The sequence below is a fragment of the Oncorhynchus tshawytscha genome, linkage group LG11, assembly GCF_018296145.1.
Source record: "Oncorhynchus tshawytscha isolate Ot180627B linkage group LG11, Otsh_v2.0, whole genome shotgun sequence".
Taxonomy (NCBI): Eukaryota; Metazoa; Chordata; class Actinopteri; order Salmoniformes; family Salmonidae; genus Oncorhynchus; species Oncorhynchus tshawytscha.
In genome coordinates, this window is record NC_056439.1 from 2,336,157 (window position 1) to 2,346,107 (window position 9,951).

The window sequence follows — 9,951 nt, forward strand, 5'->3', positions numbered from 1 at the left end:
TAGAGCTATACATTATCTCTATCACTTCATCACATCTGGCCATAGAGCTATACATGATCTCTATCACTGTATCACATCTGGCCATAGAGCTATACATTATCTCTATCACTTCATCACATCTGGCCATAGAGCTATACATTATCTCTATCACTTTATCACATCTGGCCATAGATGTCACGTCCTGAACTTAGTTCCTTTTTTATGTCTCTGTTTTAGTTTGGTCATGGCATGAGTTGGGGTGGGCATTCTATGTTGTGTATTCTAGGTTTTGTATTTCTGTGTTTGGCCTGGTATGGTTCCCAATCGGAGGCAGCTGTCGATCGTTGTCTCTGATTGAGAACCATACTTAGGCAGCCTGTTTTCCCACTCTGGGTTGTGGGTAGTTGTTTTCCGTTTCTGTGTTTGCACCATATGGGACTGTTTCGATTTTCATTTCTTTCCTGCACTTTGTTCTTTTGGTATTTTCTTGTGTTCTGAGTTATTAAAGTTATCATGGACACATACCACACTGCATTTTGGTCCGATCCTTTTTATTCCTCATCAGAAGAGGAAGACAATCGTTACAATAGAGCTTTACATTATCTCTCTGTCACTGTATCACATCTGGCCATAGAGCTATACATTATCTTTGTCACTGTATTGCATCTGGACATAGAGCTATACATTATCTCTGTCACTGTATTATATCTGGCCATAGAGCTATACATTATCTCTGTCACTGTATTATATCTGAGCATTGAAAGGTCAGGGGAAGGTCAAAATACACGTTGTGTTGGGCAGTCTCAACCCAGTGAGTTACTCTTTTTAAAATATCCTGTTCCTTTTCTTGCTAAACTAAGAACAGTTAACAAAATGTTTTTAAAAAAACAAGAAACTTTTGCATTGAATGTATGTTCTTCAATGTGCCTTACTTACAGAGAGTATATGACTCCAGCAGTGGTGGTGTTTTATGAGCTACATCACTAGGCTCCCTAATCCACTATCTCCTCTCAACTAAAAAAACACTCCATCAAGCCCTGCTCCACTAATGTAGTTGTGATAGCCTCCGAAATCTCCACCAGGCCATTTCAGACAGGATTTTCAGTACAAACAGCTTGAGTGTCGCCGATCTGATCTGTAATGCAATGATGATGGGATTCAGGAAGCTGAATAGACACTAATTCCATCTTAATAGCACTCTCATTGGCTGAGGGCCCAAATAGCGAAGGGCTTTTTGAATTCCACCGCCTCCTTTAAACACAACACTCAAGAGGCTGCTCTCTAATAACTTCTTCCCCTCTCAGAGATGAGACCGGAGTGAACAAGCACACGCGTGCATCCTCGTACACAAGCACACACACACACACACACAGTGAGATGAGACCAGAGATCATGCAGTTGTCACTGGCCCGTCTACTCTGTTGTCTTTGTTTATGGAAGGAAGGGGTGGCTTCCACAGTAATGTAGAAGTGTTTAGAAAAATATTTTATTCTTATTTACAATAAAGGTTACTCCAAAAAGACACAATACATTATTTACCATTCATTTCTACTGGGCACAAAATATTCTGAAATGCAACCAAACTGCAAATGCATACAAACAAGTTTGTACAGTCACAAGTTTGATGTAGTCAATTTGTGCTAAGAATATAGGACCAAATACTACACGTTTGAATACTTTATTTTTAAGAATCTTTAGGGGTGTCAACAATTTTGACCCCTACCTTTGAGAAAAACAAGTATTACTTGTTAAACCAAATCTTTCTCTGAGCAAATGAATTAGTACAAGACAATTCCCCCAAAATGTTTGCATACAATATAGCTCAGCATTTGAATTATTTATTTTATACAGTCATTATTGCTCATCTTTATCAAGGGTGTCAATCATTTCAGACCCCACTGTATATAACAGTCAAGCAGTGACTCTTATGCGACAGGTATCTTATTCACTGATTACATCTACATTACACACCCTTTGACCCCCCTCGTCAGTCCAACAGCCCTACCCACAGAGGTCAATTCAACGTCAGTTCCATGTTGGTTCAAAGTCATTTAATTGAAATGACGTGGAAACAACGAGGATTCAACCAGTGTGTACCCATTGGGAAGTCACTCCACACCGTGTCAATTAGACAATCCATGGACTCCATTGGCTAATTAGCCTTAGTGTTGGGAAGCACACAGGTGTGAGAGAGAGATAGGAAGAAGTCCAAATGCCCTCCAAACATTAGTTTCCTTTCTACTCCAAATAGTTTGGTTTGTTTTGAAGCTGAATGTACGCTTTTAAGCACATTCCAAAAAATCGTCCTGCACTTCTTAATCCTCCATTTTAAGTTGATAGTGACCTGGAACGGCTTTCAAGAAGAAACAAATGTGCCTTGGAGAGAATTTAAAAATGTAAAAAATGCTTTTATATCTAGCCTATTTATTCCAATTGTCTTGTATTCTTGTTGTTTACCCGCCTGAGATAAAAAGAACATTAGACTCAATGATCCAGTTCAAGAACTCTTAATCTTCAGATTTTACCCTCCCAAAAGAGACATTTCAACTGGAATTTCAAGTCCAGCAGAGACCAATTCAGGCTATTGAACTAGATTGCTTATTGAAGCTGGAGGACTTTGATGTTTCTAATTTGATGTCACAGGGAAATGTCTTTTTCATGTCCAAGCCACACGTTTTTGGTTCTCTGAGAACGATGAGCGATGGTTTCAAAAGTTATTCATCAATTCATCGGCCCTTATTGAAGTCGCCCGTAGGCAGCTGAGGCTGAAATAATAAACTATGTGGTCAAAGAAGGGTTTTTCTAATCAGTTGAGATCGTGTGAAGGTGACAGAGAGTTTTCACAAGACTAAAATAACGTCAAAGAAAGTCTACCCAGCTTTGCTAAAGTAGTTGTTTAGAACTATGCATCTAAAAGTTAAAAGGTGACCACTGATGCATGTATTTAAATCTGAAAAAACACACTGAAAATTGTCTGTAGAGCTCAATGGAAAACCAACCCCCCCCTTCTTGCTAAGCAGGGAAAACCGTTAAGCGTCTATCCTGAAAAAACAGTCTCCATCTCAGGGGACCTGAGGGGACCTCAGGGGACCTGGATTCGAATTTGAGCCAGAGTTTTCTTTTACTTTACCTCTGCTGTCGGAGGCTGAGCAGCTGAGACACAAGGTTTGTGATGTATAGTGTTCCCACAGAAGACAATTATCTGGGCATCACCTTCACTTTTAGAGGAGACACTTTAGCGGTTCGCTGAGGAGAGGCCTTAGGCTCCTGCTACGAGAAAGAGAGAGAGAGAGAGAGAGAGAGAGAGAGAGAGGCAATAGAGAGGGGGATCAATGCAGAGATTAATGAGAGAGGCTCTGGTCATGAATTAACTCATTGGCTGTTTCAACAGGTATCTTCCAGGGTGTCTGGGAACTGGGGCAGTAGGTAACCTGGGTGGGAATCTGGGCCCGTATCGCGGGTGTAAGAAATCTGGGCTTTTAGTTCATAGGGGATAGAAATAGAGCCGTATGTAACCTGGAGGTGTAACAGGATTGTGCAGTATGTACAGGATGTCAACTCAAACATAACATCACATTGAATACATTGTGTACAGTTCTTTCTAACAAGTCACAGTACAGTGTAGCACCACCTCCACCAACAGCAGGAGAAGTGATGTACAGGTGAAGACAGACAGGTGGGATCAAAGCCTCGGCAGCTGGTGGTCTCACCCGCTGGAGACGCACGCACACACACACACTGGAGACAGACAGATGGCTCATCATTAATTTAGCCCAATACACACTGGACTCAACCCACCTGAGATCTTCCATTCCCCTCCCTGCCCGTCCACCCCTCCCCGCCTGTCTGCCCGTCTTTAAATAGAGTCTTCTCCTGTGGAAACTCCAGGGATCTCTTCCACCGCGCGGCTCTGGCGTACACACCGTGCACACTCCACATGGCGTAGATACCACGTCTCATTTTAGAGGGCATGCAGGCACTGAAAGAAATAGGATTGTCAGCGTGAATGTTGGCGGGGTGTTTTTGAATGTTAGTCTAGTAGCCTTCATTAGCAACAGTTGCAGTATCACTATGATCTTTCATGTTGAGAATGAATGATTTACTATCTGATTCTTTTCTCTGTGCAGCCAGTAGCACACATCTCAAACTGTTGCACAAAATTGGATCGCAGACAGTTCGAGTCCCAGAGCACTAATCACTTCATAACCCCATGGTAACACCCTGTTCTCCATCCCCACTCTGCTGTGCGGCCATCATTTCATAATCAACACGTGTGCTGCGCATTATCATCCATTTGGCCCAATGAAGTGCATCGGAGCGGCGGAGCGGGCTACCTCATTGGGTGAAATCTCCTCAATCTCTGCTCTACACCACAGAGTAAGTCGGATTTACCAAGGCTGTCTTAATAATGTATTCAGTGTCAGCCACCGCTGGGCTTCTGTCTTGTCGGAGCGTGTTCCAATTCATCAGCCGCTACACAGGATGACTACCGTGGCTGTGAGTGCGTGTGTGGCTGTGGGGTTTCTACCTTCCTCACCATCCCAACAGAGGGAACCCGCAGTGCCGCTCATTGTAATGGCTGGAATGGAACAGATGGAACGGTATCAAACACATGGAAACCACATTTGACCCAGGTCCATCGATTCCAGTCCAGCCATTACAATGAGCCCGTCCTCCTATAGCTCCTCCCACCAGCCTCCTCTGTGCACTATGTAGTATGAAGTAATGTATTGGCCATGCATACTAAGTCAGAGTCAGTGACAAGTGCCCTCTGGAGTTCACTGATTGCCTGCTGCGCTTAATGAAACAAAAGATAATTACTAGATCACCTCAATCAGGTGACATAGGGGGAGAGAGAGAGAGAGAGAGAGAGGGAGAGAGAGAGAGAGAGAGAGAGAGAGAGACGGTCAGAGAAAGACAAAAACAATAGGAGGAGAGAAGGAGGCCCCAGCAGCAAATAAACTGTTAAAAAGAGATGTAATTAGTTCAGCTCAACTAGGTTCCCCACAGACACCTGTAGAGCCAATTCAATTCAATTCAAGGGGCTTTATTGGCATGGGAAACATGTGTTAACATTGCCAAAGCAAGTGAGGTAGATAATATATAGATAATATATAGACAGGTGGATAGCTCCCTGCTCCCAGAAGCACCACAGCCAGGTGGATAGCTCCCTGCTCCCAGAAGCACCACATCCAGATGGATAGCTCCCTGCTCCCAGAAGCACCACAGACAGGTGGATAGCTCCCTGCTCCCAGAAGCACCACAGACAGCTCAGAATAGGGAACATTTCATCATCACCGTACCTCATTCCAATGACCCCAGCCGCCGGCTGGACCCAAGGCAGGTAGATGAGATTCTACCGTGGTGTATGTAGATGGCTGGGTTGGAATATGTTTTAGACTGTAAAGTCATCTACATACTCTACGGTATGATCTCGTCTAACTATGTTTTAGATTGTAAAGTCAGGACAAACATTGTTAAGTTTGAAGGCAAGAGATGGGAAGAATCAAATATACTGTGGTCAATGTTTCAAAATGGGCAAACCCCCCCTCATCAACCAAGTAATAAAAAAATAAAAACAAAACAAAACAGATTCCCATAGTCATAAAAGTGCCTGAATAAACTGTCCATGCCAGGACCCGTTTTCCTGCTCCTTAATAATTTATATTTATTGCCTGAATAAATAGACCGTAACATTAAACAAAACTGGACTGGACAAGGCGAATGTCAAAGCGAGTGGACAAACTCTCTCCCTCGTGTCCTGACCTTTTAGCATTCTACACACAGCCATTCACAGTCTACAACTCGAAATGCCACCAAATGTCACCATCAAGGCCCAACATTTAGGGCCGAGCCATGCAGCCAGTGGCATAGATAGATGTAGAACACAGATAACGTAAAGGTCCAGCTTTCATCATTCAGACGTTACTCTTGAGGAAAAGCAGTTATTTTCAAAAGGACAGGCCACATAACTACATAAATGACATGAAGACATGAACACAACAAACAAAGACGAAAACTTCAACAATCACTAACAAAATCCTTTTCACAGCCATAATAGAAAGTCAAGAAGTACTATGAATTGAAGTCCTCCACAAACGGGCCACTGTTTTAACCAGTGTAGGTGATGTCGAGTGTGATATTGTCAAGCCTAGAGCCACAGTATTGTAGCGTATTCATTCTCAGTCTGGTCATGTCTCCAGTGTTCTGTCTGAGAGGGCCGAGACCTTGACCTGGGAGACAAAGTTTCTCTACTCTGCAGAACAGCCTGGAGTCTTGAGTGCTAAAGAAACACTGTTTGATTGACGTGCCTTTGTCACTCCATCACTTCTTTGCTTTTTAACCTCGAAACAAGAAAAGAACCCTGTCAGGACCATTGTGGACAGAACCTGAGCGTTGGTATGTAGGGAAGAGTGTTGCTTTCATCAAGAGGACCAGGAGAGAAACAGACTGTCTAGAACTGTACAAAAGGCCATAACCTTATCATCCTGTCGGGAACATTAGCACTTTTCTCTCTCCATGGCTTAGTGTCACGAGGGAAAGGCTCTGAAATGGAAATAAGTCCATGCTCATTGCTTGATCACCTTGTGCTAAATCACGCTCAAAATGGGAGGCTCACTGTCTCAAAACCAATCTAAGAGAAGTTGCGATTGCATGCCTAAATTATATCACTGACTGGAGTGATACAGTACTTAATCATCTATTCCAACACAGACCTGAACCTCAAAATACCAAAGATAAATTGGGTCCAAAATAGTCCTTCATAACAAGACTACTTGATTATGCATTGAAAATCCTCACTTCGTGTAACGAATCATTAATATGCATCTATTCATTAGCAATGTTAAATTGTTGCTCCGAGCTCCCCCCTCACCACACACATACACACCGTATTAAAACATAAGGAAGCAGACACATTACTTGAGAGGGAGAATTCAATTGGACTGTGCTCCATCTTCATTTGGTCTGTAATGGTGTAATGGCCTTGTGTGTTTTTGAAAATGTCAAGCATGGAGTCCGTATGGAAATCACTTCCTGTTGTAATTGTGACAAATTAAGCCAACCTAACACAGCTAACAACACAGCTAACAACCAAACACAGCTAACATCACAGCTAACAGATATTTGAATGGAACACTAGAGAGAAACACATGCAGCCATATGTTTCCCTCCTCTCCTCCTCTAGGAACCATCCACAGGGAGAAGTGTACCAACCAAGCCAGCATAATGAAGGGCAGAGAGGTTAACGGGAGAGCAAGCAGTGTTCGTCCCTCCCTCTCTGTTCCCTGGGACTAAGTGCTGATGGGGTCAGGGCCTCCATCTACCAGGGCTTGTTTTGAATGCATCAAATGGGACTGTCACAATCATAGACAATAATACATCAGGTTCTGTATGTATGGTCGCAATGCAGTATACCTATACTGTAAACAGGACCCATAGCATCACTTGCATCATACATGCACAACTGTGAGTCACTTGAATTATGAATAGTTGAATTATGAATCAAGGGTTCATCTTAGGTAGGTGCTTATGACAAAGCAAAAACACGTTTTTAGAAATGTTTGCAAATGTAATTTTTTTTTTTAAATATCACATTTATATAAGTATTCAGTACTTTTACTCAGTACTTTATTGAAGCACTTTAGGCAGCGATTACAGCCTCGAGTCTTCTTGGATATGACACTACTAGCTTGGCACACCTGTATTTGGGGAGTTTCTCCCATTCTTCTCTGCAGATCCTTTCAATCTCTGTCAGGTTGGTTGAGGAGTGTCGGTACATAGCTATTTTCAGATCTCTCCAGAGATGTTCAATTGGGTTCAAGTCCAGGCTCTGGCTGGGCCACTCAAGGACACTCTTGGGTTGTCTTGGCTGTGTGCTTAGGGTCGTTGTCGTGTTGGAAAGTGAACCTTCGCCCCAGTCTGAGGTCCTGAGCGCTCTGGAGCAGGTTTTCATCAAGGAGTTCTCTGTACTTTGCTCAGTTCATCTTTCCTTCGATCCTGACTAGTCTCCCAGTCTCTGCTGCTGAAAAACATGCTGCCACCACCATGCTTCACTGTAGGGATGGTGCCAGGTTTCCTCCAGACGTGACGCTTGGCATAAGAGTTCAATCTTGGTATCATCAGACCAGAGAATCTTGTTTATCATGGTCTGAGAGTCTTTAGGTGCCTTTTGGCAAACTCCAAGCATCCTGTTATGTGCCTTTTACTGAGGAGTGGCTTCCGTCTGGCCACTCTACCGTAAAGGCCTGATTGGTGGAGAGCTGCAGAGATGGTTGTCCTTCTCGAAGGTTCTCCCATCTCCACAGAGGAATTCTGGAGCTCTGTCAGAGTTCTTGGTCACCTCCCTGACCAAGGCCCTTCTCCCCCGATTGCTCAGTTTGGCCGGGCGGCAAGCTCTAGGTAGAGTCTTGGTGGTTCCAAACTTCTTCCATTTAAGAATGATGGAGGCCACTGGGTTCTTGGAGACCTTCAATGCTGCAGAAATGTTTTGGTACCTTCCCCAGATCTGTGCTGTAACGGTTTTCTAGTGGTGATGAAGGAGAGTCGGACCAAACTGCAGCGTGTCGATTGAGATTCATGTTTAATAAAATAAAGAAACACGAACACTACACAAAACAATAAACGTAATCGAAACCGAAACAGCCTATCTAGTGCAAACTAACCGAGAGTACACATAGGACACTAAGGACAATCACCCACGACAAACTCAAAGAATATGGCTGCCTAAATATGGTTCCCAATCAGAGACAACGATAAGCACCTGCCTCTGATTGAGAACCATTCCAGACAGCCATAGACTTTGCTAGATAACCCACTAAGCTACAATCCCAATACCACCACCAAAACCCCAAGACAAACACACCACAATTACAAAAACCCCATGCCCACCCTGGCCTGACCAAATACATAAAGATAAACACAAAATACTTTGACCAGGGCGTGACAGAACCCCCCTAAGGTGCGGACTCCCGAACGCACAACCTACACCTGTAGGGGAGGGTCTGGGTGGGCATCTGTCCGCGGTGGCGGCTCTGGTGCTGGACGTGGACCCCACTCCATAATTATCTTAGTCCACCTCCTTAGTGTCCCTTGAGTGGCGACCCTCGCCGCTAACCTTGGCCTAGGAAACCTAACAACGGGCCCCACTGGACTGAGGTAGCTCGGGACCGAGGGGAAGCTCAGGACCGGGACCGGGACCGAGGGGAAGCTCGGGACCGAGGGGAAGCTCGGGAGTGAGGGAAGCTCGGGAGTGAGGGAAGCTCGGGAGTGAGAGGAAGCTCGGGAGTGAGAGGAAGCTCGGGAGTGAGAGGAAGCTCGGGAGTGAGAGGAAGCTCGGGAGTGAGAGGAAGCTCAGGAGTGAGAGGAAGCTCAGGAGTGAGAGGAAGCTCAGGCAGGATTGATGATGGATCTACCAGATCCTGGCTGGCTGGTGGTTCCGGTAGATCCTGGCTGACTGGCACTTCTGGCGGATCCTGGCAGACTGTTGGATCCTGGCAGACTGGCGGATCCTGGCAGACTGGCGGATCCTGGCTGAATGGCGGATCTAACTGATCCTGGCAGACTGGCGGATCCTGGCCGACTGGCAGATCCTGGCCGACTGGCAGATCCTGGCCGACTGGCAGATCCTGGCCGACTGGCAGATCCTGGCCGACTGGCAGTTCTGGCGGATCCTGGCAGACTGGCGGATCCTGGCAGACTGGCGGATCCTGGCAGACTGGCGGATCCTGGCGACTGGGCAGTTCTGGCGGATCCTGGCTGACTGGCGGATCCTGGCAGACTGGCGGATCCTGGCTGGCGGATCCTGGCGGATCCTGGCTGACTGGCGGATCCTGGCAGACTGGCAGATCCTGGCCGACTGGCAGATCCTGGCCGACTGGCAGATCCTGGCCGACTGGCAGATCCTGGCCGACTGGCGGATCCTGGCTGACTGGTGGATCCTGGCTGGCTGGTGGTTCCGGCAGATCCTGGCTG